The sequence below is a fragment of the Somniosus microcephalus genome, chromosome 9, assembly GCF_052327205.1.
Source record: "Somniosus microcephalus isolate GS21.2 chromosome 9, FLI_Smic_1.0, whole genome shotgun sequence".
NCBI classification, from domain to species: Eukaryota; Metazoa; Chordata; class Chondrichthyes; order Squaliformes; family Somniosidae; genus Somniosus; species Somniosus microcephalus.
In genome coordinates, this window is record NC_140995.1 from 37,384,715 (window position 1) to 37,412,357 (window position 27,643).

General features: G+C 47.9%; 1 protein-coding gene across 1 annotated transcript in view; it reads right to left on the reverse strand.

Annotated features, from left to right (window-relative positions):
• col21a1 (collagen, type XXI, alpha 1) overlaps nt 1–27,643 on the reverse strand; it is a 639,396-nt gene that overhangs the window by 159,540 nt on the left and 452,213 nt on the right. The window lies entirely within an intron of this gene.

A 27,643-nucleotide genomic window follows, 5' to 3' on the forward strand; every position in this document is an offset into this window, starting at 1 on the left:
GCATCTCCTGATGCTGGCCCTAGACTGAGTCACTGGCCTAGAAATTGGATGGTGATCCATTCGTTTTTCAGGTGCAAAGTGGGCGGCTAAGCATCCAACATGGCAGATAGGGTTAGCGTGCTCATTATGCACTGAAAGTGTGTCACCCGCCATACTGGAGAAGGCAGAAAAAAGATGTCCAGCACCTGTTAGGAGCCCTGGCTGCATTCAGGAAAACGTGCTCAACCTGCAGTCTAGGCATTGGTCCTCAATGGGACCGCAGGAAGCCAGCACCAGAAGTGGATAAGTATTTGAAAAAGAAAAAAGTGAAAGGGTATGGGGAAAGGGACAGTTCAGAGAATCAGCACAGGCACAAAAGGCTGAATAGCTTTGTTCTGTACTGTAAAATTCTATGGGGGAAAAATTTGTGTTCACCAACAAAGTTGCCACTGGCAATTGCAGTTAACAGCTGCTGGAAATGACCGTAACGCTAACCGAGTGAAATTGGTCTGGGGCACATGAAGATAGATGGCGCAGCGCTCACCTTCCGTGCAACGCTGTCCTGGTGGCATTGCTGGAGGGATCCGGGACGAAGTTTCTGTCCAGAACTGGCATTGCAGCTTCCCACAGCCTCTGTGAGCGAAGCTGTGGAGCTCGCTGGGAATTGTGGGAAAGGAAGAGGTCTGAAAATTAAAGGGACCATGCACACTGAAGCAATACAAAATAAAATGCAGTGAATCAATACATTTTTCAGCCTTTTAAGACATATTCAATATTTAAACGAAGTTCCAAATGTGAATATTCAGCTGTTAAAGCTGAATTACCTTCCTAACCTCAACAAATGGGAAAACTGCCTCGGCACTAACACAAATGGCTCAGCAAGCCAGGGAAGGGGCACCGAGGGTCTTACACGCAGCACTCCAGCTATGTGCAGGGGGTCAACACTGCAAGAACGGCCCTCTACCCACAGAGGCCAGGAGGCCCTCCAAAAAGAATGATGTGGGAGTATATCACTAAGGCCGTCACTGCCAGCAGTGTCGCCCCCCCACCATCTGGCTCCAGTGCCCAAAGAAGCTTCATGACCTCAGACCACTGGTCAAGGTCAGTAAATGCATCTTCAAAAGCCATCTCCTACCAACTGCAACACTAGCCTCACACACTGCTCAATGCACAACCCCCAATCACTCATCTAGCAACAATCTGCACCAATGACGAGACACATCTCCCATTCCTAGCCTCAACTCACCCCCTTGGATGAGACGGTGCAGGCCATTCTTGCCAGGGGCATGGTTGAGCCCTTGGCCAGTGGCGGGGCTGAAAGGATACAAGATGCGGGTATCCTCGTAAGTTATCCTCCTACTGGCATGCACCTCTTGCTTTCCTGCCCTCCCATCAGCACAACTCCACCCTTGTGCCTTCCTCATTTCACACACCCAAGAAATGCAGCCTGCCCAGCCAGTGGGACCGCAGGTGGATGATTCCATCCCAGATATCCCGGCCACAAAGGGGCTGCCTGGGATGCATCCTTCCATCTGATTCTTTCTCTTCGGCTTCCTCCTTCTCTGCGTCTTCCTCTTCCCTCTGCAAGCAGATGCTGTAAATGTGAAATGACAGCATAAAATGCTGGAAATACTCAGTTGGTCAGGCAGCAAGTCGACCTGAGATGTGAACTCTGTTTTTCTCTCCATGGATGTTGCGTGACCTGCTGAGTATTTGCAGCATGTTCTGTCTTCTCAAAGGCCTTCATTTACCATCCGAGCCCTTGAAAGCATCCAGCAGCACTCCCTACACACTTAAAAAACTTTTCACATCTAATGCAGCAAGCCACCACTTCAATAAAATCAAAAAAACCTAGTCCAAACCCTTAAATTCAAACTTACCTGAATGATGTATGTGTCCCTTTAAGGGCTGCAGACATTGCCAGTATCAGCCTGCTTGCAACCTGGTGTGCTTAGGACCCAGTGCTGAATTCAGCGTTAGGGTTGAAGTTCGCATTGGTGACATTAAGTTGGCGTTGATCAATGATATTTTAGCAAAAATGTCCATGGAAGAAATTTGAAAATATCCTTATTTAAACCTATGGGGTGATTTTTTTCCCCTCAATGACCATGACCAGTGGAAAAACAGAAAAATGTATGGTTTGGATGACTTCACCAAATCTATACACATAGAACATTGTGTAAAATAAAGTTGTAGGAGAGATCACCATTCCAGTTTAATCAAAATTCTATATGACAATATCGAATAATGTAGCAATATAGCCAAATAGTTTCTTTCTACTGGGACACCTGTACATTGTCACTAAAATTTGGTTCTACATGTCATCTGCTATTCACAAACCTATTTAAGGCATTATCTTTGAAGAGATTAATGTTTTTTGCTAAAAGCAAATTCACTGAGCTCCACTATATTGTACTATGACACTGTGGGGTCTAAATTGAGCTGTGTAGCACCTATGCAGCCACATAGGATCGAAAATGGGGTCTGAGATGCGCGCGCACACTTCTGACAGGAAATGTGCAAAGCGCCATCTTGGTAAAGGTTTACGTGCATGTACCTAACAAGAAGATGACGCAAATCAGTGTGCAATGCTGCTTTGACACCAGCGCTCCCATTTTCAAACTCCACACTCCAGCCTAAACCCTGTCTTAACCTTGCACAGCTGAACATGATGTTAAATTGAGTGAAGGACTCCCCACCAGCGCTAGAGATCATGAACTACTTACAGGTTAGTTGCTGGATTATTTCTTCTGGGTGTTGGTGCAATTGTAAGTCTTTTTGGAGCTTTCGTATACTTGCCTAAAGTTTGCATAGTCTACAGGGAGTGGTATGGCTCTTGCTGAAGTATTTTTTTGGTCATTTAAATCTTGTACTGAAACAATTTGATTCCAGACATGGGTGGCCTGGTAGGGCTTCCTCTCGGAATTGAACATGACTGGGTGAATGAAGAGAGGCCGCACAGAGCAGGACAAGCTGCTAGAAGAGGGAGGAGGAGGAGGGGTAGAAGGGCACTCAGCAGGGGGCCATATCCACCGAGGATCTTCAGGGAACAATTCTCTTACCTTAAATTTACCGAGGACTAATGCATGAGATGTTTTAGCTTCACAAAAGAGGTTGTGACTGAAATCTTCCAACTGCTGCAGCCACAACTGCAGCCTCAAAGCAGGGCAATGATAGCATTGCCTGTGGCTGAAAAGGTGACCATAGCTGTAAGAGCCATAAAAGCTTAAGAAAATACTTTAAATTAGTGGCTAAATGGCATAATACAGTTAATTTACCTGAACGACTTATTGTATTAAGAAACCCCCTATTTTCTTGCTCCAGTGGTATAGTCCGACACCCCCTTCATTCTTGCCACAATGGAACAGTCCCTAAGCCACACATTGGGTGCAGCCTTTTCACAGTTTAAACTGCACGTGGTGAAAGAGGCAGAAGCTGTGAGGTTTGGAGCAGTACAGTTTTTGACCGTGTTCGTTTATACGTGTTTGCTTTGTAATTCTGTTTGTTAAGTGTTATAGTAAACAGTTTAATAGACAAAGCTACGTTTGGGAACGTTTTATTTCGACACGCGTCTACTCGTTGTTAAAGGCCCCACAGCTCAGTGGCCTGCCTGTTTGGAAACTAAGAAGCGCCACTACATTAGTCAAAAACTAGCTCCCTAAGAAGGAAGGGACGGAATCGTCGGCGAACGTATACATGAATGGTCACGGAGCCAGACGACAATTTAAGAAAGCGAAGGTACACTGACTGTTACTTGCTTTGTTCATTCTGTTGAGAAGCTAAATAAGAGCTGCGGGTAAAATGGCTGAGGCCTTACGGAGCCAGGAGCTTCCCCCAGCCAGAAGGATTGCTGGCCAAAAGAGGGAAATAAAGCTCACCCCAAAGGCAAGGGAAGAGAAGTTACATAGAAGCATAGGTGCAAGGAAGGCTAAATTAGTTCAGATAACTGGAAAAATGAAGATAATTGATCGTCTCATGGAAGATAATGCTAATATTAAGAAAGCTGAAGACATGATGTATTACGATTTCTCCAAGCTGCATGAAGAATTTAATATACTCAATGAAGATGTATTAGCACTTCTGTCTGAAGAAGAGGGAAACACCGATCAGCACGACTGGTTTGATCTTAAATCAACCAGCATTAAGGACTATATCAAGGCCACGGAGCAGTGGATGTTAAAAATTCATCAAGATGCTGATACAGCAGAGAAAGATAAGGTTGACGATGAAGTCGGACCAGACGATAGCATTTCAGAGACTTCCGCCAGACCGAGCAAAAATCGAAAAGAAGGTAGCTCTGTTTCTGGACGCAGGTCAGTCGCTTCTACCACAAGCTCGGCGCGACGCATGAGAGCGGAGGCTGAACGGGCGGCGTTGATGGCGCGCGCAGCATCTTTAGATGAGAAGCAAGCTCTTGAACGGGAAGAGGCCCAACTGCAGGTCCAAGAGGCCCAACTGCAGGTCCAAGAGGCCCAACTGCAGGTCCAAGAGGCCCAACTGCAGGTCCAAGAGGCCCAACTGCAGGTCCAAGAGGCCCAACTGCAGGCCCAACAGGCCCAACTGCAGGCCCAAGTGCAGGCCCAACAGGCCCAAGTGCAGGCCCAGCGGGCCCAGGTGCAGGCAAAGAAAGAACGGCTGGAGATGAAAACCGCTATCGAGGTCTCAGATGCCAGGTTGAGTGCGTACGAAGATTATGAAGGCTCACGGGACGGCGGGAGCCACTGCCAGTCAACGTTGCCACATAGAGTTGGATCCAGGGCACCTTCAAGAGTTACAACAGAGCCCGAAAGCAATTCCCCGGCATTACAGCGTGGAAGAGTGGCCTCTCCACTAACAGGAGCACGTGATGCTACCCCAGACGTCAGACGGTCTAGACTAGACCCTGCTGATGACCACCAGAGGCCTGAAGACACAGGGAGAAGCCTATACCGAGTGATGCAACGTCAGAACAAAATTACAGAGATGCTTGTAAAACAACAGAATCTGTTTCGACTCCCTCAAAGAGACATACCAGTGTTCCAAGGCGACCCACTCAAGTATAAGCCCTTCATCAGATCCTTTGAACAAGCCATTGACTCCAAGACAGAGAGCAGCAGTGATAAGTTGTACTACCTGGGACAGTACACCAGTGGTAAACCACAAGACCTGGTCAGAAGCTGTGAACACATGAGACCAGACCGGGGATACATAGAAGCCAGGAAGTTGCTGCAGGAGCACTATGGTAACGAGCTGAAGATAGCCACTGCATATATCGAAAAGGCTACCAAGTGGCCACAGATCAGATCGGAAGACGGAGAGGCATTGAACGCATATGTTCTCTTCCTCATAGGATGTCGCAACACCATGGAGGATGTTGAATTCATGGAAGAGATGGACAATCCTACGACTATGAGAATCGTCATCTCTAAGCTTCCTTACAGGATGAGAGAACAATGGAGAAGAACAGCCTTTGAGATAATGGAGAGACGGAAAAGTAGAGCCAGGTTTGCAGACTTAGTGAATTTCATAGACAAACAGGCTAAAATTGCTAGGGACCCATTGTTTGGAAACATCCAGGATGTCAGCCCGACCACCGATGGAAGAGTGAAAGCCAAGCCTGCTGAATCAAAGACTCTCAGGAAAGGTGGTTCCAGGGGAAGCAGCTTTGCAACTATCATCACTCAGGCCGAGGAAGAAAGGCCCCAGAACTCATCTCCCAAAAAGAGCAGCACAGTGACGCCTGCTAATGCCCTTCAGAAGCCATGCTTATTCTGCCAGAAGAATCATACATTGGATTTCTGCAGCGACATCAAAGCACAGCCACATAAGGACAGAATCGAATTCCTGAAGTACAACGGCCTATGTTTTGGATGTCTCTCTCAGGGGCACCTGAGTAGAAACTGTAAGCAAAGAACAACATGCAGAGAGTGCACTCGGAAACATCCCAGTCTGCTGCATATTCATAAAGAAGAACAAGTCTCTAAGAAGAGTGAAGAAAACAATACCGACGAGAAGGTTGTTTCAAGTGCTCTGGTGTCGCTAGAACCAGAGACTTGTGGACTCACTGGGGCCGGTGACAGTGACTGTATTCTTGCCATCGTACCAGTAAGGATCAAGCCTAAGAGGAGTGAGAAGGTTGTGGAGACTTACGCCTTCATGGATCCAGGTAGTTCAGCAACGTTCTGCACAGAATCACTCATGCGACAGCTGAACGTTAGAGGCAGAAGAACAGAAATCCTATTACGCACCATGGGTCATGAGAAGTCAATGCAAAGCTATATCCTGTCAGACCTAGAAGTGTGTGGACTTGAAGAGAAGGACTTCATAGACCTGCCTAATGTTTTCACACAGAGGGAGATTCCTGTTAGAATAGGGAACCTAGCCCTGCAGAAGGGTGTGGATAGATGGCCCTACCTAGAAAAGGTGCGTCTCCCATACGTTGAAGCAGAAATTGGCCTATTAATTGGAACCAATGCCTACAAAACTATGGAGCCATGGCAGGTGATAAACAGCAAGGATGATGGACCCTACGCCGTCAGGACAGCCCTTGGATGGGTAATCAATGGACCGGTAAGGAGAGATGATGGCCACAAGTCGAACAAGGAGGAACGACAAAACGTCACAGTTAATCGCATCTCTATCGCAAGCATTGAAGAGCTGTTGATCCAGCAGTTCAACGCAGACTTCTCAGAACGCAGCTGTGAGGAAAAGACAGAGATGTCACAAGAAGACCATCAGTTCATGGGTTTGATGACAAGGTCTACACAGTTCGTTGATGGCCACTATCACATTGGTTTGCCACTGAGAAGACAGACCGCGAAGATGCCGAACAATCGCTGCATAGCAGAGCAACGCGCCATCAATCTAAAGAGAAAGCTGAACAAGAACCCCGACTTTCACGAAGACTACAAAGACTTCATGAGAAACATCATAGCGAAAGGCTATGCTGTAAAAGTGCCCGAAGAACAGTTGAACAGAGACGATGGAAGGGTCTGGTACATTCCTCATCACGGGGTGTATCACCCAAAGAAGAAAAAGATCCGTGTAGTGTTTGACTGCGCCGCCTCATTCAGAGGAACTTCATTGAATGACCAGCTGCTTCAAGGTCCTGATCTTACTAATACCCTCATTGGCGTCTTGACTAGGTTTAGACAAGAGCTCGTCGCCATGATGGCAGACATAGAATCAATGTTCCACCAAGTCAGAATCCCCGACAAAGATGCTGATCTTCTGCGTTTCCTTTGGTGGCCAGATGGCGACATTAGTGAAGCGATGGTGGAATGTAGAATGGCCGTACACCTGTTTGGAGCCACATCATCTCCCAGCTGTGCAAGCTACGCTCTCAGAAAAACTGCAGAAGATGGCAAGGGCAAAGCACCATCCGAGGCTGTGGAGACAATCTTCAGAAACTTTTATGTCGATGACTGTCTGAAGTCCGTGTCAACAGAAGACGATGCCATCGCACTGTCAAGAGACCTTAGAACTCTGTGTTCGAATGGAGGATTCCATCTGACTAAGTGGATAAGCAACAGCAGAGCAGTTCTAGCTTCTATCCCAGAAAAGGAAAGAGCCACTGAAGTCAAAGATCTGGACCTGAGCCACGATGTCCTTCCTATCGAGAGAGCTCTTGGTGTACAATGGTGCATCGAGTTAGACACGTTCAACTTCAGGATAATGGTGAACGAAAGACCATCCACAAGACGAGGGATTCTCTCCGTGGTCAGTTCCATCTACGACCCTCTCGGATTCCTGGCACCACTTATTCTGCCGGTGAAGCTGATGCTACGAGAGCTGTGTAGAGACAAGAGAGGATGGGATGAAGATATCCCAGAAGGTCAAGCTCAGAGATGGCACAGATGGCTGACAGATTTGCAACAACTTTCTAGCTTCAACGTCAGTAGATGCATCAAGCCCGCGAGTTTTGGAGTTACAAAGACGGCTCAACTACATCATTTCTCGGACGCCAGTGAGGACGGCTATGGCACGGCTACCTACCTCTTGCTGACAAATCAACAGGGCCAGAAACATTGTGCCTTCCTCATGGGAAAATCCAGGGTGGCTCCGCTGAAGCAGGTCACCATCCCGAGACTGGAATTGACGGCAGCGGTTGTTGCAGTTAAAGTTGACCAGGTGATGCGTAAAGAGTTACAGCTCCCATTAGAAGAATCTGTCTTCTGGACGGATAGCACGACGGTGCTGAAGTATATAGAGAATGAGAAGATACGCTTCAAGACCTTCGTAGCAAACAGAATCTCATCCATTAGAGAAGCTACACAACCATCTCAATGGAGGTATGTAAACACCTCATTAAACCCAGCAGATCAAGCCCCATGGGGATTGAAGGCTGAAAACTTCATGAGGAGTGAAACTTGGATACAAGGCCCAAGTGATCTGCTGGAAACAGAGAGATCATGGCCAGAAAGACCAGATATGCCAAGTCAGATTACTGAAGACGACGTCGAAGTCAAGAGATCAGTCACAGTAAATTTCATAACTACGAAAGAGAACTTTGACACAGTGAACAAGCTTGTTAACCATTTCTCAGGATGGCACCAGTTGAGGAAAGCAGTTGCATGGTTTCTAAGGTTGAAAGAGTTGCTGCTACACCTGAGCGGTAAGAGAAAAGAGTACCGAGCCACTATCAGTCAGTCTGAAAGTAACCCTGATAAGCAGAGAATGCTTCTACAGCAGTATATGCATCAGCACAAGACCACATTGAGCAAGAATTCATTGACCGTGGAGGATTTGGCCAAGGCTGAGAAGGAGATAGTTTGCTTCAGTCAAAGACAAAGATACCCAGAAGAAACCGAAGCTCTACAGCAAAATACTCCAATCAAGAAAGGTAGTCATATCTACAAGCTGGACCCTACACTGCAAGATGGAGTACTGAGGGTGGGAGGGAGACTAAACAAATCTGCTATGCCAGAGGAGGCCAAGCATCCTGCTATCCTTTCTAAGGACCTCCGGGTTGCTACTCTCATTCTTCAGCATATACACCAGAGTATTGGACACAGTGGGAGGAATCACGTGCTTGCGAAGCTAAGACAAAGATACTGGATTCCAGGAGCTAATTCCGTAATAAGAAAAATACTCTCTGAATGCATTGTTTGCAGACAGTTACACGACCCTGGAAAGACCGATCACAAAGCTCTGCCTGCTACAAGAAGCAGCGTGAAAAGCTCCTGAACGAAAGAAAAAAGTGGACACTTGTATTGTAAATATGTTGAACTCATTAGTTTATGACTCTTAATGTTTGAGTAATTGATATGCTTCATGTGCCTAGTCAATTAGGGGCCGGAATGTAAGAGCCATAAAAGCTTAAGAAAATACTTTAAATTAGTGGCTAAATGGCATAATACAGTTAATTTACCTGAACGACTTATTGTATTAAGAAACCCCCTATTTTCTTGCTCCAGTGGTATAGTCCGACACCCCCTTCATTCTTGCCACAATGGAACAGTCCCTAAGCCACACATTGGGTGCAGCCTTTTCACAGTTTAAACTGCACGTGGTGAAAGAGGCAGAAGCTGAGGTTTGGAGCAGTACAATTTTTGACCGTGTTCGTTTATACGTGTTTGCTTTGTAATTCTGTTTGTTAAGTGTTATAGTAAACAGTTTAAAAGACAAAGCTACGTTTGGGAACGTTTTATTTCGACACGCGTCTACTCGTTGTTAAAGGCCCCACAGCTCAGTGGCCTGCCTGTTTGGAAACTAAGAAGCGCCACTACAATAGCTTTTTACTTTTATGCATCTGGCTCCTTTTAGGCTACTTCTGGAGATATAAGCAACATCTCACAGTTTGCAGTGCACTACAGTATAAGGTAACAGTGCACTGCAAACACAGAGACGCTTTCATCTTATTCCCTCTTGCCAGAAACAAGCAGGCACAGCGAGCACGAGGGTTTACACAGATTGCAGACTTCCCCATGGTGCAGGGTGTATACAAAATTAAACTAATCACCTTTGTGCATTCACCTTTGCCTATCCTAGTGCTCATATGAGGTGCTTCCCCACTGGCTCCAGTATGGGTGGTGGAAAGCTGCTGACCTTCAATTGAAGAGACAGCAGTTGGCCTTGGAGGATGACCTCGAGTAGCTCTGGGCCTAGAAGGTCCCGCTTCAGATGGCACCATCTCGGCCTGGGCTGCAGCAGTCTGGGCTGGCTGGCTGTCAGGCAACAGCAAGGGTGTTGGCGGAGGTGGCATGTGTGGGAGCAGAAATGTTGTCATCCTGAGAGAGGACAGGAGGTTTGTGATCCATGGAGCACTGCCACTCTCCCGGAGAAGTGCCTCAGCAATCCTGCTGATCTGTAGGGAGAAGAGATTGATGTGCTGCTGTGATCCCCGGGAGCCCCTTTGAACAGTGGTATCCAGAGCCATGCTGGCAGCAGTCTGGGCTTGCAAGGCGGCAGTCTGAGGTACAACTTCAGCAAAGTGACAGAAGGGGTTGTTGACAGTGTTACCAAGTGGCTCTTACCAATAACCTGCTCACCGATGCTCAGTTTGGGTTCCACCAGAATCACTCGGCTCCAGACCTCACTACAGCCTTGGTCCAAGCATGGATAAAAGAGCTGAATTCCAGAGGTGAGGTGGGAGATAAAGCCCTTGACATCATGGCAGCATTTGGCCGAGTGTGGCATTAAGGAGCTCTAGTAAAATTGAAGTCAATGGGAATCGGGGAAAACTCTCCACTGGATGGAGTCATACCTAGCACAAAGGAAGATGGTTGTGCTTGTTGGAGGCCAATCATCTCAGCCCCAGGACATCGCCATTGTAAATAGTGCACACAAGCAGAAATTTAAAGGGACCGTGCACTAAAAGAAACAGGCTGCATAGAACAAAATGCAGCTCATGACTCCCCAAACCATTTCCCCCATCTACAAGGCACAAGTCAGGAGTGTGATGGAATATTCTCCACTTACCTGGATGAGTGCAGTTCCACTCAACAACACTCAAGAATCTCAACACCATCCAGGACAAAGCAGGCTGCTTGATTGGCACACCATCCACCACATTCAATATTCACTTCCTCACCACTGGCGCACCATGACTGCAGTGTGTACCATCTACAAGATGGACTGCAGCATAGAGTCATAGAGTAATACAGCACGGATAGAGGCCCTTCGGCCCATCGTGTCCGCGCCGGCCATCAAGCCCTGTCTAATCTAATCCCATATTCCAGCATTTGGCCCGTAGCCTTGTATGCTATGGCATTTCAAGTGCACATCCAAATGCTTCTTAAATGTTGTGAGGGTTTCTGCCTCCACAACCCTTTCAGGCAGTGAGTTCCAGACTCCAACCACCCTCTGGGTGAAAAAGTTCTTTCTCAAATCCCCTCTAAACCTCCCGCCCTTTACCTTGAATCTATGCCCCCTAGTTATCGACCCCTCTACTAAGGGAAAAAGCTCCTCAGCATCCATCCTATCTATGCCCCTCATAATTTTGTACACCTCAATCATGTCCCCCCTCAGCCTCCTCAGCTCCAAGGAAAACAAACCCAACCTGCCCAGTCTCTCTTCATAGCTGAAGCGCTCCAGCCCTGGTAACATCCTGGTGAACCTCCTCTGCACCCTCTCTAACGCGATCACATCCTTCCTGTAGTGTGGCGACCAGAACTGCACACAATATTCCAGCTGTGGCCTAACCAGTGTTTTATACAGCTCCATCATAACCTCCTTGCTCTTATATTCAATGCCTCGGCTAATGAAGGCAAGTATCCCATATGCCTTTTTTACCACCTTATCCACCTGTTCCGCCGCCTTCAGGGATCTGTGTACTTGCACACCCAGATCCCTCTGACCCTCCGTCTTGCCTAGGGTCTTTCCATTCATTGTGTATTCCTTTGCCTTGTTAGTCCCCCCAAAGTGCATCACCTCGCACTTTTCCGGGTTAAATTCCATTTGCCACTGTTCCGCCCATCTGACCAACCCATCTATATCGTCCTGCAGACTGAGGCTACCCTCCTCGCTATTTACCACCCTACCAATTTTTGTATCATCCGCGAACTTACTGATCATACCCTTTACATTCATATCCAAGTCATTAATGTAGACCACAAACAGCAAGGGACCCAGCACCGATCCCTGTGGTACCCCACTGGCCACAGGCTTCCAGTCACAAAAACAACCTTCGACCATCACCCTCTGCCTTCTGCCACTAAGCCAGTTTTGTATCCAATGTGCCAAGGCACCCTGGATTCCATGGGCTCTTACCTTCTTGACCAGTCTCCTGTGCGGGACTTTATCGAAGGCCTTACTGAAATCCATGTATACCACATCCACTGCAACTTACCAAGGCTTCTTTGACAGCACCTCCCAAACCTGCGACCTCTACCACCCAGAAGGACAAGGGCAGCAGACACATGGGAACACCACCACCTCCAAGTCACACACCATCCTGACTTGGTAATATACAGTATCGCCATTCCTTCATCGTTGCTGGGTCAAAATCCTGGCACTCCCTAACTAATAGCAATGTGGGAGTATCTTCACCACAAGGACTGCAGTGGTCAAGAAGGTGGCTGACCACCAACTTCTCAAAGGCAATTAGAGATGGACTCCTCTGCAGCAGGTCTAGTGTGTGACCTCACCCTCCGGCGAGCTGGCACCTGCACTATCCTTTCCCCCTGCCCTAGCTCCTGTGCACTTGTGCCCAGTGTCTCACCATGTGCAGATCCGTCCTCTAGCCTGGTCTCTAAAATAAGCACAGTGTCAGTCAGTGAGCTGGTGGCTGCGAGTGTAAGATCGAGTGACGATGTCTATTCATCATCACTGTTTTCTTCCTCTTCCTCCTCTGACTGGGAAAATTCCAGTTCTTGGGAAAATTCCAGTTCTTGGGTATCTGAAATGAAAAAGGGACAAGGGTTGGGTTGTGGTGGGGGGAGAGGAGAGGAGAAAGTAAGACATTCATGGTTACACCATCTGCAGCCTGTGAGTCACAAGAGATTGTGAGATGAGGGAGAAGTGGGAAGAGGGGAGGAGGAATAGGTATGCAGATAATGATCTGCATTATTGATCCCTCCAGCCCCGCCAGTGGCCATGGTCTCAGTGATGTCCCTTCCCATGATAGCCAGCACTGTCTCCTTCATGTGAGTTAAAACATGTAGGCGCGCTTGTCCTCCTCCAGTTCTTTCCTGCTGCCTTTGTTTATGCACCATCTTCTCCTGCAAGAAAGTGGGAATTGTGTCAATGAGTATCCTGTAATATGTTTTGGTGATGTAGCTGTCATGGATGAGTAGTTGCCAATGTGTGCGAGTTGTGGGTGCGAGGCTTGCCACAGTGCTAAGGGTGAGGGTGAGGTAAAGCATATGAATTGAAACGGTTGAGTACTGATTGATAGAGATTGTTGGTAGGTGGATAATAGGGTTGTAGTGAATTGAGCAGCGGATGAGGCTAGTGGTGCAGTTGGTAGGATATGCCATTTGAAGATTGAACTCACTCACCTTGACAACTCGTGTCAGATCGTTAAACTTCTTTCCGCACTGCATCCATTTTCTTGGAGCTACAGTCCTGGTATTAACCTCCACCGTTATTTCTTCCCACTGCCTCCTGAACATATGTCTGGAGGGCCTCCTGCACCCCTGTGAATACAGGATGTCTGTCCTCTCTACATCTCACACCAGGACCTCCAGTGCATTGTCAGAAAACCTTGGAGCATGCTCTTTCGCTTGTTCAGCCACTCTTTAATCTTTCACAGCACAGGTTCACTTTTCATAGGACAGCCACCATTTCTTGTAGCCACAATGTACCTCCCCTTTAAGAGATGCAGGCTGCCTTTAAGTAGCGCTAGCCACTTGCGATATCAGGGCCCCTGCTGATGTGAGCGGCCAATGAACAGCATGGGCAGTGCTGGCTGCACACAAAAATCATTTAAAACAGCAGGCAGCACAAATTTAACAGGCGCAGGTTAATCGCATACCGTGATCCCCATTTTTGGAGGTTATCCAATTTAACCCCCTGCCTCTTTAGGGGTATATTTTCTTCCATTCATTCATGTTAACAAAAAAGTAGCCACGAGAATCCATTTGATGCTTGTCTTTTTTTGGCTAAAATTAGCAACCAGAAATTTACTTTTACAAAAAAGTTTATTTTTTGTGTGTGCTTCCCCTGCACTTTACTTCTGAACATAAGATTTATATTTTTTTAGGTCTCAAAATTAATTGAATGTTTATTTATCAAATTTTACTGTTTAAATGCTGACTTTGAGACAATTAACATGGAATCATTGCATGATTAAAAGACTGAAGTAGATTTTTATAAACGGTGAACATTAAAAAGAAATAAGGATAACTCCTTTGGACATTTGGCCACATTTCAATATAAATAATTACTGTTTCAAATATAGGACCTTCTGAAAACCTGGCAGAAACCCTGTATCTACTTATATTAGATGGCAATCTCTCAATATGATTTGTTTTGCCAAATTGTGGTTGCAGATTAAAAAAAAATCAAAATGCAAATACATTACAAACATCAATGGCACTTAGTCCCATTCCAAAGGAAAAGGTAATAATTGTACATTTTCATAACATTAAACAGGGAGAAATACACACAGGAATGGCTGCATCACACTTCATGTGTTGGCACAATATTTCTATTGTAGCCAATAATGAGTCATACCCTGACATTTACTGCCATTCACCAAATCCCCTTAAGCACATCACACATCAAACCATCAAATGAAATACTTCCGATTACTTTTTTTACTTTATTCATTTAGGTATCAGCTTTTTGTACTCTATTCATAATAAATGATTAAAACCAAATAGGAAGTAAAAGGCTTCAGTGTATTTTTCTAATAGTTTCTACGTAAGTCACAATGTGCTGTATTTTTGAAGTAAATTGATCAACACTGAGTCGCAGTCTCCACTCAAAAGCAGCTAGTCTAAAATTCAAATTGAGTGACATGTTTGACATTTATGCATGTTCTGACGAAAGGTCATCGACCTAAAACACTGGGGGGAATTTTGCGGAGGATCAGCCGGCGCAATCGGTGGCGGGTCAGGTGGGAAAATGAGTTTTTTTGACCCTGCTGTCAACCCACCACCACGTGCCTTTCCCAAATGTCCAGTCTGTCAGTGCTGAGCAGAGCCGACACGAAAGGGTGGGGGAGGCAATACAGGTCATTATGACCTTGTTAACAGAGGATTAAGAACTATTTTCAGCTCACTTTCAGAGTTTACCAGGTCGCTCATGGAGTCCGCGCTGCTCGGGGATCACGTCAAGTAAGCAAGGCAGGAGTTGAATGGCCATGGAATCATCTCATTACTTGACAGCTGCAAATGTGCTATAAAAGCTCCCATCTCACAGCTGTTCACTTTCCAAGCTCAGAAGCTGTTGCTTACTGCATTTAGAAGACAGATTGCGCTTTATGCAGGTTGCAAGTGCTTGGAGCAAACTCTCTATCCAGTGTCACCTCATTGGAACAACCTCTCCCACCATTGACAGATTGCTTTTATCATCTCAAGTTCACCTGCCATCTACTACATCAGCATAAGTGCCCTTGAAACTATCTCACCTTGGTCCTCAGAATCCCACCACAATCAGCCCCAACATCAGAAGCACCAGGCACACCAGCAGCACCCGCAGCAACACCAACCTCCGCAATCAACAGATGCTGCACAGGACAGAGCGCATCAGCACCCAACTACATTGCTGCCCGGGAAGCCAGGGATGGCCTCCCCATGGCCAAAATTACTTCACTTGACGCTGGCTGCCACATGATGTGACAGGTTGGCACTACCCCACACCAACAACATAAAGCATCCCTACAATGCCCAAGCCATTCCTTTCACACTCATCACCATTGCGGGGGTATTGTTATGTCTCACCATTCACTGCAGCTCACTAAGCCACTTCCAAAGATGTCCAAGAACGCAAAGTGTTGAAAATAAAGGTTTCAATGTTTGACACCACATTAACAGAAACTTCACAGGAACATTGGCTAAAACACACAAGTGCCTACCCTTGTGTGTTAGTTGGTATGATTGGACTAGGATGAGAGTGAGTGTGAGGGGTGGCTAGTGAAATGGGGAAGTGATAATGTGGGATGGGTGGAGGTGCAAGATAAGTTGGTGTGAGGAAGGATGTGCAGGAGTCGGGTAGGGAAGGCAGAGTGATGTAACATTTCGTGATCTACTAAGATCATTGAAAGGTTTGCGCCACTGCAGCCTAGTCCTCCTGACAACATCCCTGCTTGTGTACTCCTGTGCAATGTGCAACCAGGCTGCGGTGATCTCCTAGGGAGGTCTCATCCACCCATTGGAAGGGAAGAGAACATCCCTGCGTGCATATGGAGGGAGTCATGGGAGAGCCTGGGTGCAGTCCTGCACCTTTGTGCAGTGCTTGTCAGTGTTTGCAGCACCTCAATGCTGTAGAACACTGACAGCACAAATGTCAAAATTAATTTGCGCATGGTCCCTTTAAGGAAACCAGCTGATGACGTGTCATCAAATGATGTCATCAAATGATGTCATCAGACTCACTTCCTTCAATTGGCTGGCAAACACGCTGGCCAGGCTGAACAAGCCCAATCGGGGAAAATCATTTTGGACAGCGGGCTGGAGCCGGCAGCAAGGCCGGGACCCATCACCAATGTCACCCGCCATGGATCTGCCGAGGTTGGTAAAATCCAGCCCATTAACTCTGTTTGTCTCTCCACAGATGCTGCTTGACGTGCTGAGTATTTCCAGCATGTTCTGTTTTTACTTCAGATTTCCAGCATCTGCTGTATTTTGCTTTTGACATTTATGTATGTTTGTGTTTAGTTTATGGCCCTGAAATTATTCCCTGTTCTGATTTCATCAGTAATAAAGCAATGAAGGAAACTTAAAACTTAGTGCATAATGACTAGAAAATAAAGTTTGTGTGGATAAAGGACAGAAAAGAAGTTGAAGATATTGCGATTTTGGAGTAAAGTGTGTTAAACATACCATAACAGTTAGATGAGCAGTAAATCCTGCCCAGGCTGATGGGATGGCGTGTTGTCCGTGAAATTCCTACATGAAAAGAGTTTGGCCAGTCTGAACCCAATTGCTATGCAATGTGGGCCTAAAGCTGACCATAATTTTGTTCTTTTTGGCATAAAATTAGCAGGCATACACCATAAAGGCAATAGGAATGGCATATAGGGGCCTGGAGACCAATTCTTCCAGCTGCCTGAGGGGCTGCAGTAAGAATGAGTGACACTGAAGTTGTTACCCATCTTGTTTTTTACTTCAGAGTCTGTTTTTTTTACTTTAATGTAAACAGGCCAGCAAAAGTACAGTTCAGTTTTTTTTGGCAGTTTTCTTTTCATCTGAAATTGCAATGAACACAGTAGAATGTCAAAACCGAGGCAATTTGAGCTATTCCAGTGCCTGTAAAATCACCAGGCCCTTCAAAGGCACAACAATGTTGAAATTAGGTCCCACTGTATCTAAATATGCAGCATGAAGAGCTGATAGAGAAGTATGAGTTAGGCAATCCTGTAATGGAGAAGAGAAAGAGAGTGTATTGAAGCAAATCTACTGCCTATACCAGATGAATTTTGAAGCATCACTATGTTAAAGGCACTATATCAAAGCATAGTTGTCATTGGCAAAGAATGACAATCACAACTAACACGCTTAGCATGCCTAACCAGAAAATATTCATGCTGTGGTGACCTTCATTTTTATGGGCACAGCATTCCAGATGTTGTGTGTAGATCTGTGCAACAGATGACATAACCATGTGCCAGCCTGTCTTGTAAAGCAAAGGCACTGAGAACAGAACCCTCTAATATACCCGGGTGCAGATGCTGGGCTAATGACAGGTGTAGCTAGAACGCCTAAGGGAATTTTGCTTCAGCATTTGTTTAAAAGCAATGATCAAAAATAGCATACACAAAGCTGAATTCTATGAAGGTGCAATGCCAATCACCTTATCCTGCAAGTCATTGCCAGGTACCATGGAAGCTGGCATGATGCTTTCATCACGTGACAACCCACCATACCAACCCTCATAACTTGGAGTTGTATATCAGGAGGACTGGTTATCAGTCATGGCTTATGATTCTAGTAAGGCTTCCGCAGACAAAGGGGAACAATAGATATAATGGGGCCCATACTACCTTAAGAGTGTTAGAACAAATTAAAGGGGAAGCTAGTTAAGTACATGAGGGAGAAAGTACTGTGGGAGCAGGTTCATGTGGAGCATCAACACCAGCATAGACCAGTTGGGCCAAATGGCCTGTTTCTGTGCTGTAAATGCTATGTAATTCTATGTAAAAGGAATTCTCATGTCGAATTTCAGATGCCTGAATAAATCCAGTGGATCTCTGCAATACACCCCTGTGAGAGTCTCAAGAATCATTTGCCGGACCTTTCAACTTCAGCGAAGGTGCAAAACGGGTGATATTGGATTGGCTGTCCGTTATACATCCCGCCCGATTTTCCGTTCCATTGACTTCAATCTGCAAGGTGCTCCCTGAGTTAGATGAGATTGAGCAGAGGGTGGCTAGGATAGTTCTCCTGGAGCTATAGAAGCCTGAGGTGACTCTTGTATCAGGGACGGTGCTGTCTGAGAGAGACCAGGCAGTGGGTTGCAGTGGCAAACGGGGTGCTGGACCCAGGTTTGATATTTCCTCATGTGTAGGCATTGGAGGGAGGCATTAATAAAGCAGGCTGAACCACACTTCAGAGAGACAGTAACATCTGCACCCACTTCTTGCAGCCCACTGTCGCTCAGCACATGCTCAGAGGTATTACTGGTCAGTGCCATTACAGATTGTATAGTCGTAATAAGGTCTTGCCAATGTAGCATTTAGGTTGACTCTTAATGCATGTACTGAAGTAGTGGTAGCTGTCACTCTGGTAGCTATCAATCTCCTTAGAAGCTGTTCCTGGCATCTTGATGCTGCAGAAATCTCCAGACTGGCACTTTCTGCAGAGTGTTCTGTAGGTTGTGGGGAACTTCCTGAATTGTTTTGCAGATGTGGTTAATGGACTCGTTCCACTTGTAAAACATCGTGACCACATGCCTGGAAACCAACTCCACTGCCTCCACATGAGATCGACGCTCCCTAATTATAGCTCTTTTGAAGACTGGGTACTGAGAACTGGACCCCTCAACTTCTCAGCCGATGGCAGTCAGTTCTCCACCTTCCATGGAGGAAAGACACTCTTCCTCTTGTTCACTTCCAGGTTCTCATTCTCACTAGTGCTCATTGAATCACTTCGAACACACTAACTACTTCCTCCTAGGAGGGTATCCCTGGGATGGTGCTGGTGCAGATATGATGTTGACAGAGCTGGTGATGAAAAAGAAAGATTTGCATTTCTATAGCTCCTTTCACGATCACCGGACATCCCAAAGTGCTTTTATAGCCAATGAAGTATTTTTGAAGTGTAGTCACTGTTGTAATGTAGAGAACGTGGCAGACAATTTGCACACAGCAAGCTCCTCCCACAAACAGCAATGTGACAATGACCAGATAATGGCCTAGAAATTCAGTCGCGTTTGCGCCCACTTATTGGCTATAAAGTGGTTTGCGCCTGAAGTTTTTTATCGCCCGAAATTCAGATGGACCCTAACATCGGCGTTAGCCGGTAGCACCGCGCCGGCACCGATGACGTCATCGGTGTGCGCAGCGCCCCGGTTGCAATGCTATTCCGGCCCGATGGCCAAATTCAGTTGCGGCCGCCTCGCCCATGGCAGCCGCAAACAGCGTTTGTGAAACGGGGTCTTGCAGCTCCGAAAGGCCGGCGCATAAAGGTGGAGCGGCGGCCGGCCGCTTTCCCGGCGGCCGCCTGCCCGCACCTCCCTCTCCGGACTCCTGCACCACCCCCCCGCGGCATTGATGTCTGAGTCCCGCGAGCCCGGCACTTCTCCGTGGTGCCGGGCTCATTTGCCGGGGGAATCCACCGGTGATCTGACGGCTGCAGGCAGCTGCTCCTTAAGAGAAGGAGGAGGCCTGCAGTACCCCAGCCTGCCGCACCGCATCGGGTGCCGCAGCGGGAGCTGGACGCCTGAAAGTGACATTCATCGCCCCTAGCGAGGCGGCCAAACCCTGCAATAGCGCCCGCCGCCGTCTTGGCCCGTCGCAACTGAATTTTAGGCGGGTGCTACGGGAATCCTGGCAGGCGCAAAATTTCGGACGCAAAAGACCTGGCGGGGCCATACCGAATTTCTAGGCCAATCTGTTTTAGTGATGTTGATTGAGGGATAAATATTGAACAGGACACCGGGAATAACTTCCCTGCACTTCTTCGAAATAGTAGTATGGGATCTTTTATGTTCACCTGAGAGGGCAGACGGGACCTAGATTTAACAGGCAGGATTTTCATTGGGCCGTGGAGGCAGGATTGGAGGCGTGTGGGGGGTTAAAATCCCGAAATCGGGGGGCACGAACCCATCCCGCCCCCAACCCGCCAGTTTCAAAGGAGGCGGGTACCCGACCGGCACTGGGACCCGCCTCCCCGAGGCGGGAAGGGGATTAGTGCCAATTAACTGCCTGTTAACAGGTAGTTAATAGGCAGTTTTTATCCTAATCCCTATTTTTATCCCTGAAGTTTGGGATTCCCGACGGCTCCAAACCACGCCAAGTTAGCGAGGTGGGCCGTCGGGCTGAAGGACTTGGAGAGTTTGAGATGTCAGTGTTCAGGTGAGTGATGGGTGCATGAGAGCAGAGGTAAGTGTGTTTGGTGTGTTTAAAGAAGTTTTACTTACCTTTACAGCCTTCCCTCCTTCAGGTCTTGGGAGTCCCTCATCTCACCGGCAGGAAGGGGATTAGTGCCAATTAACTGCCTGTTAACAGGCAGTTTTTAGCCTAATCCCTATTTTCATTGTTGAAATGTGGGCTTCCCGACGGCTCCAAACCATGCCAAGTTAGCGAGGCGGGCCATCGGGATGAAGGGCTTGGAGGGGTCGAGATGTCCGGTGTTCAGGTGAGTGATGGGTGCATGTGCAGAGGCAAGTGTGTTTGGTGTGTTTAAAGTGTTTAAAGAAGTTGTACTTACATGTACTTACCTTTACAGCCTTCCTTCCCTCAGGTCTCTGTTAAATCCGTGAATCTTGATGTATGGTGTCCTTCAACAAATAGACAGAGACTGCAGAGGAACAATCAACAGGTGTTTACTGGATGAGGGTTACTCTAAAACTAATAGTACAGATCCCTACTCGGGGTTTATATACAGGTGTGGTCACTGCCGGTACTACAGTATACAGGAGGTGTAAAAAGTAGTTCTCCCCTTAAAGGTACATACACTACAATTCCTCCCCTTTTAGATTAACAGTACCATAACATTCATTTAACAGTTAACACTTTTAACATGCAACATTAACTGAAAATAGCCCATTTATAAATTCAGTCTTTGGGGCGGCTTCCTGATCCTTTCTGGATAGCGCCTTTCCTGAGTGTCTTGCTCTTGATGCGAAGGCGATTCTGCCCCCCTGTCGTCAGTTGGATCATCAGCTTCCGATGCTACTGTTTCTGGGGTAGATGCTACCTGTATGTTGGGTTCATCACCAGGTACGCGAGACATGGGGTTGACTCGTTCCTGTGACGCTAGGATCTGGTCGACATGGCGTCTCACAATGTTCTCCCCAACATCCACTGTGTACATTAGTGGCCCCTGCCGTGTGCATATCATTCCTGGTTGCCATTTCACTGTTCGGTCGTCGCGGGCCAAGACTGGTTGCCCTACATTGAAGCTCCTTGTCGGCTTCTCATTGATGTGCTGGAATTGCTTATTCTCAACATTTCTTCGTACATTTGGTCTGAGCAAATCCAGACGAGATCTCAACCTTCGGTTAAAGAACATCATGGCCGGGGTCTGGTTGGTAACTGCATGTGTCGCATTTCTGTAGGCTAACAGGAAATTGTCCACCTTATGCTGCAGTGGAATGTCGTCATCGCACATGGCTCTTACTGCCTCTTTAAAGGTTTGTACGAACCTCTCAGCCAATCCATTTGTGGCTGGATGATACGGGGCGGATGTGTAATGCCTTACCCCATTCCTTCTCATCAATTTCCGAAAATCTTCGGACACAAACTGTGGTCCGTTATCAGAGCAAATCTGCTCTGGCAAGCCGTTCCTGGCAAATATGGTTCGTAGGACTGCAATCGTTTTCTCCGTGGTGGTGGAGGACATTTTGATCACCTCAGGCCATTTCGAGTGCGCATCCACGGCTATTAAGAACATTGAGTCCATGAATGGACCAGCAAAATCAATATGCACCCGTTGCCATGGAGAGGAGGGCCACTCCCATGGGTGTAGAGGGGCATGTGGTGGTGCATTTTGGACCTTCTGGCATCCTGAGCAGCTCTTTGTCAGGTCCTCGATTTGCTGATCGATCCCCGGCCACCACACATAAGCCCTAGCAAGGCTTTTCATTTTCACCCCTCCCAGATGGCCTTCGTGAAGCTCATTGAGCACTCTCTCCCTTAACTTGGGTGGAATTACCACTCGGGATCCACATATCAAGGTTCCCTGGCATACTGACAGCTGTTCTCTTCTGGATGAGAATGCTGGCAACAGTGAGTCGCCATGTGTTGGCCATCCCGTCACCGTCAAACCATATACCGAGACAGTGTCGGGTCATTTCGGGTCTCCTCTATATCCGCGTTAGTTACTGGCAAGCGTTCAATTATAGTCGAATAAAATATTTCGACAGGGTCCACTGCTGGTGCTTCCTCCGCAGTAGGCAGTGGCAGGCGTGATAGCCCATCAGCGTTTCCATGCTGTTTCATGCCCTTATACTCTATTTCATATTGGTTCGCCCCTAGAAAAAGGGACCATCTTTGTAGCCGTTGCGCAGTCATGACCGGAACGCCCTTCTTTGGATTAAAGATGGAGACAAGTGGTTAGTGGTCAGTCAGCAAGGTGAACTTCTGCCCGTGCAGATAGTGGTTGAACTTTTTCACTCCCCACACTAGGCTGAGGGCCTCCCTGTCAATCTGGGCGTAGTTATGCTCGGCTGAGGTTAGTGACCGAGACGCAAAGGCTACTGGCCTCTCCAAGCCGTCCGGGAATTTGTGCGACAGCACCACTCCAATATCTTAGGGTGATGCATCACACGCCAACCGAATAGGAAGTGCTGGGTTGAAATGAACCAACACCTCTTTTGATGTGATCAATTCTTTGCACTTCTGGATAGCTCGTTTACATTCGTCATTCCACTTCCATGGTACCCCCGTTTGCAGTAGGGTGTTCAGTGGGTGTAGTACTGTAGACAAATTCGGCAAGAACTTATGGTAATAGTTCACCAGCCCGAGGAACGACCTCAGTTGTGACACATTTTCCGGTGCTGGAGCCTTGACTACTGCCTCAATCTTTTCAGGGGACTTATGTAACCCCACTTCATCAATAACGTGGCCACAATACGAGATCTGCTTCTGGAAAAACTCGCATTTGTGGCGATTAGCTCGGAGCCCATATTCCTTCAATCTAGTGAGCGCCTGCTCCAGGTTGGCGAGGTGATCACTGTCATTTTCGCCTGTGACCAGGATGTCGTCCAAATAACACTGGGTCCCTGGAATCCCTTGCAGGACTTGATCCATTGCCCTTTGCCAAATAGCCGGAGCTGATGCTACCCCAAACACCAGCCGGTTGTATTGGTAGAGACCTTTGTGAGTGTTGATCGTGAGGTACTGTTTCGAGGCTTCTTCTACCTCCATTTGCAAGTACGCTTGGGCCAGGTCAATCTTAGTGAAGCGTTTTCCTCCAGATAGCGAGGCGAAAATATCTTCAATCTGCAGAAGCGGATATTGTACCGTGTGAAGGACTGGGTTCACTGTCACCTTAAAGTCCCCACAGATGCGAACCTTCTTTGGTTCCCCAGGCGTATTACTCAATGACCTCTTCATTACAGGAACGATGGGTGTAGCCCACTCGCTCCAGTCCACTTTGGACAGTACTCCGGAATGTTCCAACCCTTCCAGCTCTGCTTCGACGGCTGGGCGGATCGCATAAGGCACCGGTCTGGCCTTAAAAAACTTTGGGCTTGCATTTTCCTCTATTTTGATCATCGCTGTTATGCCTTTTAGTGTTCTGAGTCCCTCCTGGAACACTTCTTGTGCGTCAGTTAGCATTTTTGACAGTCGTCCAGGTGTGACGTCATCATCCTTTTTGGCATCTACCGTCAGTGCTTGTATGGAATGCCAATCTAATTGTATCTTCCGGATCCATTCACGTCCTAGTCGTGGTGGTCCTCCATCTGGCAATACATATAGGTCCATTTTTGGTGTTTCCTTGCCGTTGTATATCACGTTCACCCTTATTTTTCCTTTGGGGTAGACTTTTTGCCCCGTGTACATCTTCAAGACAATCTCTGTATCTCTCAAGGGTATATGTGAGAATAGCCGCTTGTAGTCCCTTCGGTTTATGACTGTTAGGGCTGGTCCTGTGTCCAATTCCATTTTCACTTGGACTCCATCTATCTTGAGCGTGACCCAGATAGTTTGGTGATCCTCCATTTTGATTACATTATGTAGTTTCAGACAACCCAGCTCCTTGCTTCCGGAGTCTGTATCACTTTTCTGTTCGTCTGAACTACTCTCCGTCACCTTATGTACCTTTTTGTACTTCTCCTGTGGAGATTTCTTGCTGCTGGTTTTCTTTCCCGACCTGCAGACTCTTGCTATGTGTCCTACTTTTCCACACTGTCTGCACACTTGGTCCTTGAACCAACAATCCTTATGGTCATGTGTTGTTCTGCCACAGCGATAACACTTCACTGAATATGACATTTCATTTGTGCCATATTCTTGCGGTCTCCATTGTATCTCTGCAGCGCCCCGTGCGGCTGCTTCGTGTGATACTGCCATGCTGAAAGCCTTGTCCAGTGTAAGATCCTTTTCTGATAGAAGCCGTTTCTGGGTTCCTTCACTTTGAAGCCCACACACAAACTTGTCCCTTAAAGTATCTGCTAGTCCCGTTCCAAACTGGCAGTGTTTCGATAGCTTGCGCAGTTCCGTTAAATACTCAGCATTACTTTCGTCTTTATGCTGGTTCCTTTTGTGAAGCTTAAATCTTTCTGCTATCAGCAGCGGTGTGGGGTTTAAGTGGTCCTGTAGGATTGCCACTATGCTTTCAAAATCCTTTTCCACTGGCTTCTCTGGGGTTACTAGGTTTCGCAGTAAGCCGTACGTTTTTGCACCCATGGAATTCAACAATACCAGTGCTTTCCTGGCATCTGGCACTTCATTCGACTTGCAGTACACTTCTATGCGTTCTACATATGTCGCCCAATCTTCGACTTCATTGTCGAACGCTGTGACACTGCCACTCTTCGGCATCCCTGGGTGTGGTTAGACTGGCTCAAAATGGCGTCTCCCGCGCTTTCCTTTCTTCCCGCGCTCTCCCTTCTTCTCCACTGTGTCTCAAAATGGCGTCTCCCGCGCTCTCCCTTCTTCTCCGCTGCGCTCAAAAATGGCGTCTCCCGCGCTTTCCTTTCTTCCCCCGCGGACGCTGCTCAGCTCTTGAACACCGGCCGCACTCTGCGCGTTTTCCTGCGCGCCTCTCTCGTTGATGCCGCTCGGTCCTGAACCCCGGCTGCGCCCTGTGCGCTTTACCCTCTCTCTGCTCCCGTCGACGCTGCTTGGCCTTTTCCTGTGCTGTCGGTCGGCTCTAGCCGCCGCTGTGCGGGAAGGGTCTGCACCATACCTGTTGCCAGCCCGTCTCGCTGGAGTCTCCGCTGGATGGTCGATGCCCGTGCTGGTGGAATCGGCCTTCTTCTGCAGAGTTGCAGGTAGGTTCGAATTGACTCGTCGCCAATGTTAAATCCGTGAATCTTGATGTATGGTGTCCTTCAACAAATAGACAGAGACTGCAGAGGAACAATCAACAGGTGTTTACTGGATGAGGGTTACTCTAAAACTAACAGTACAGATCCCTACTCAGGGTTTATATACAGGTGTGGTCACTGCCGGTACTACAGTATACAGGAGGTGTAAAAAGTAGTTCTCCCCTTAGAGGTACATACACTACAGTCTCGGGAGTCCCTCATCTCACTGGCACAGAAAGCAGAATGGCCGCGATCTGTCAAAAGTTCCAGCATTCAGCTTTCTGTTCCGGGGAGATCTCTAAATCATCCTGAGAGGAAGTAATTAACTTGGAGTACAGATTGTCAGTGTTTGACAGCTTCAAACAGCTGTGAAACGCTGATATTTCATCTGTCAAAAGGTCTTGACAGATGAAATATCAATCTGTGACGTCACCTGTTGCCGGGTGGCCCTTACTTGGCCTGCTGTGCCCGCTAGGTGGGCTCAACAAGGTCAATCAAGTCAAAATCGCGTGCGTTGGCTAGAACTCGATGGAGGCGGGACTACAACCCTGAAAGTTGTAGTCCCGCCTCCTACCCGACTCCTCAATGAAAATCCAGCCCAACGTCTCATCTGAAAGACGGCACCTCCAACAGTACAGCACTCCCTCAGTACTGCACTGGAGTGTCAGCTTAAATTTTTGTGATCAAGGGCAGGATTTTACCTCGGAGGCGGGGAGGGAGCTGGGGTGGTGGTGGGGCTGGATTGTGGTCAGGAAACCGGAAGAACGGGTTTCCCTCAGGCCTTGCCAAATTTAACAGATTAAGAGAATGCTGGCTGTCGGGCGCGTAGGCCTGCACCACCAGGCCCCAGCCGGGGAGCAGAGAGGAGGGAGGGAGGGAGGGATCAGAGGCCAGAGGGGGATTTGGGGGCTGGGGATCAGAGATCGGAAGGCTGGAGGGGGTGGGTCGAAGATCGGCGGCCAGAGATGGGAAGGCCAGGAGAAGGGTCGGTTTGGAGATCAGAGATTGAAAGGTCGGGGTGGGGGGGAGTGGGAGTTGGGAATTGAAGATTGGAAGGCCGGGGTGGGGGGGGGTGGGAGTTGGGAATTGAAGATTGGAAGGCCGGGGGTGCGTGGGGGCGTGGGGGTGCCAGCTGCTGGAGATTGGAATGCCGGAAGGTGGGTGGGGGGCTGGAGGTCAGAGATTGAAAGGCCGGGGTCAGGTGTCGGGCGTCAGGGATTGGAAGGCCGGGGATGTGGGGGTGGGGGGGGCATGGGTGGTGGTGTCAGGGACTGGGAGTCGGAGATCAGAAGGCCGGTGGCGGCGTTGTCAGTGGTCGGAGATCGGAAACCGGAGGGTGGGTCAGAGATCGGAGGCCTCGTAGTGGGGGGAGAGGGGGCAGAGGGGTCGGAGGCCGGGGGAGATCAGAGGCTAGGGAGGTGAGGTCGGAGGCCAAGGGTGGTTGGAGGGATCGGAGGTCTCGTGGGGGCAGTCAGAGACCTTGTGGAGGAGGTCAGTGGGAGATCGGAAGGGTTGGTGTGGTGGCGGGGGGTGGGGGGTGGTCTGATCGCGGGGGGGTTGTTGAGGCAGGTATGCTGGATGCAGCAGGTAAGTGGAAAGGCACTTACTTCCTGGTTCCACCAGTCCTCGCCTTCCTTTAACTGCCGCAGAGTTAAATTTAAAATGGTGCTTCAAAATGAGGCACAAAGTGTCATTATAATATTTAAAGTGTCAACCCACCTCCTGGGAGCGGGTTAGCTGCTTGCCCCTCGTCCCCGCTACATTAAAAAAAGGAAGTGGGCAGATTGATGATGCGAGGTCATCCACCTCAAACGCTAACTCTGTTTCTCTCTCCACAGATGCTGCTTGACCTGCTGAGTATTTCCAGCATTTTCTGTTTTTATTACTATTCCAAGCTTGCCCTGCATAGCAAATGAAGGTCCCAGGATGGAATTGTAGCTGG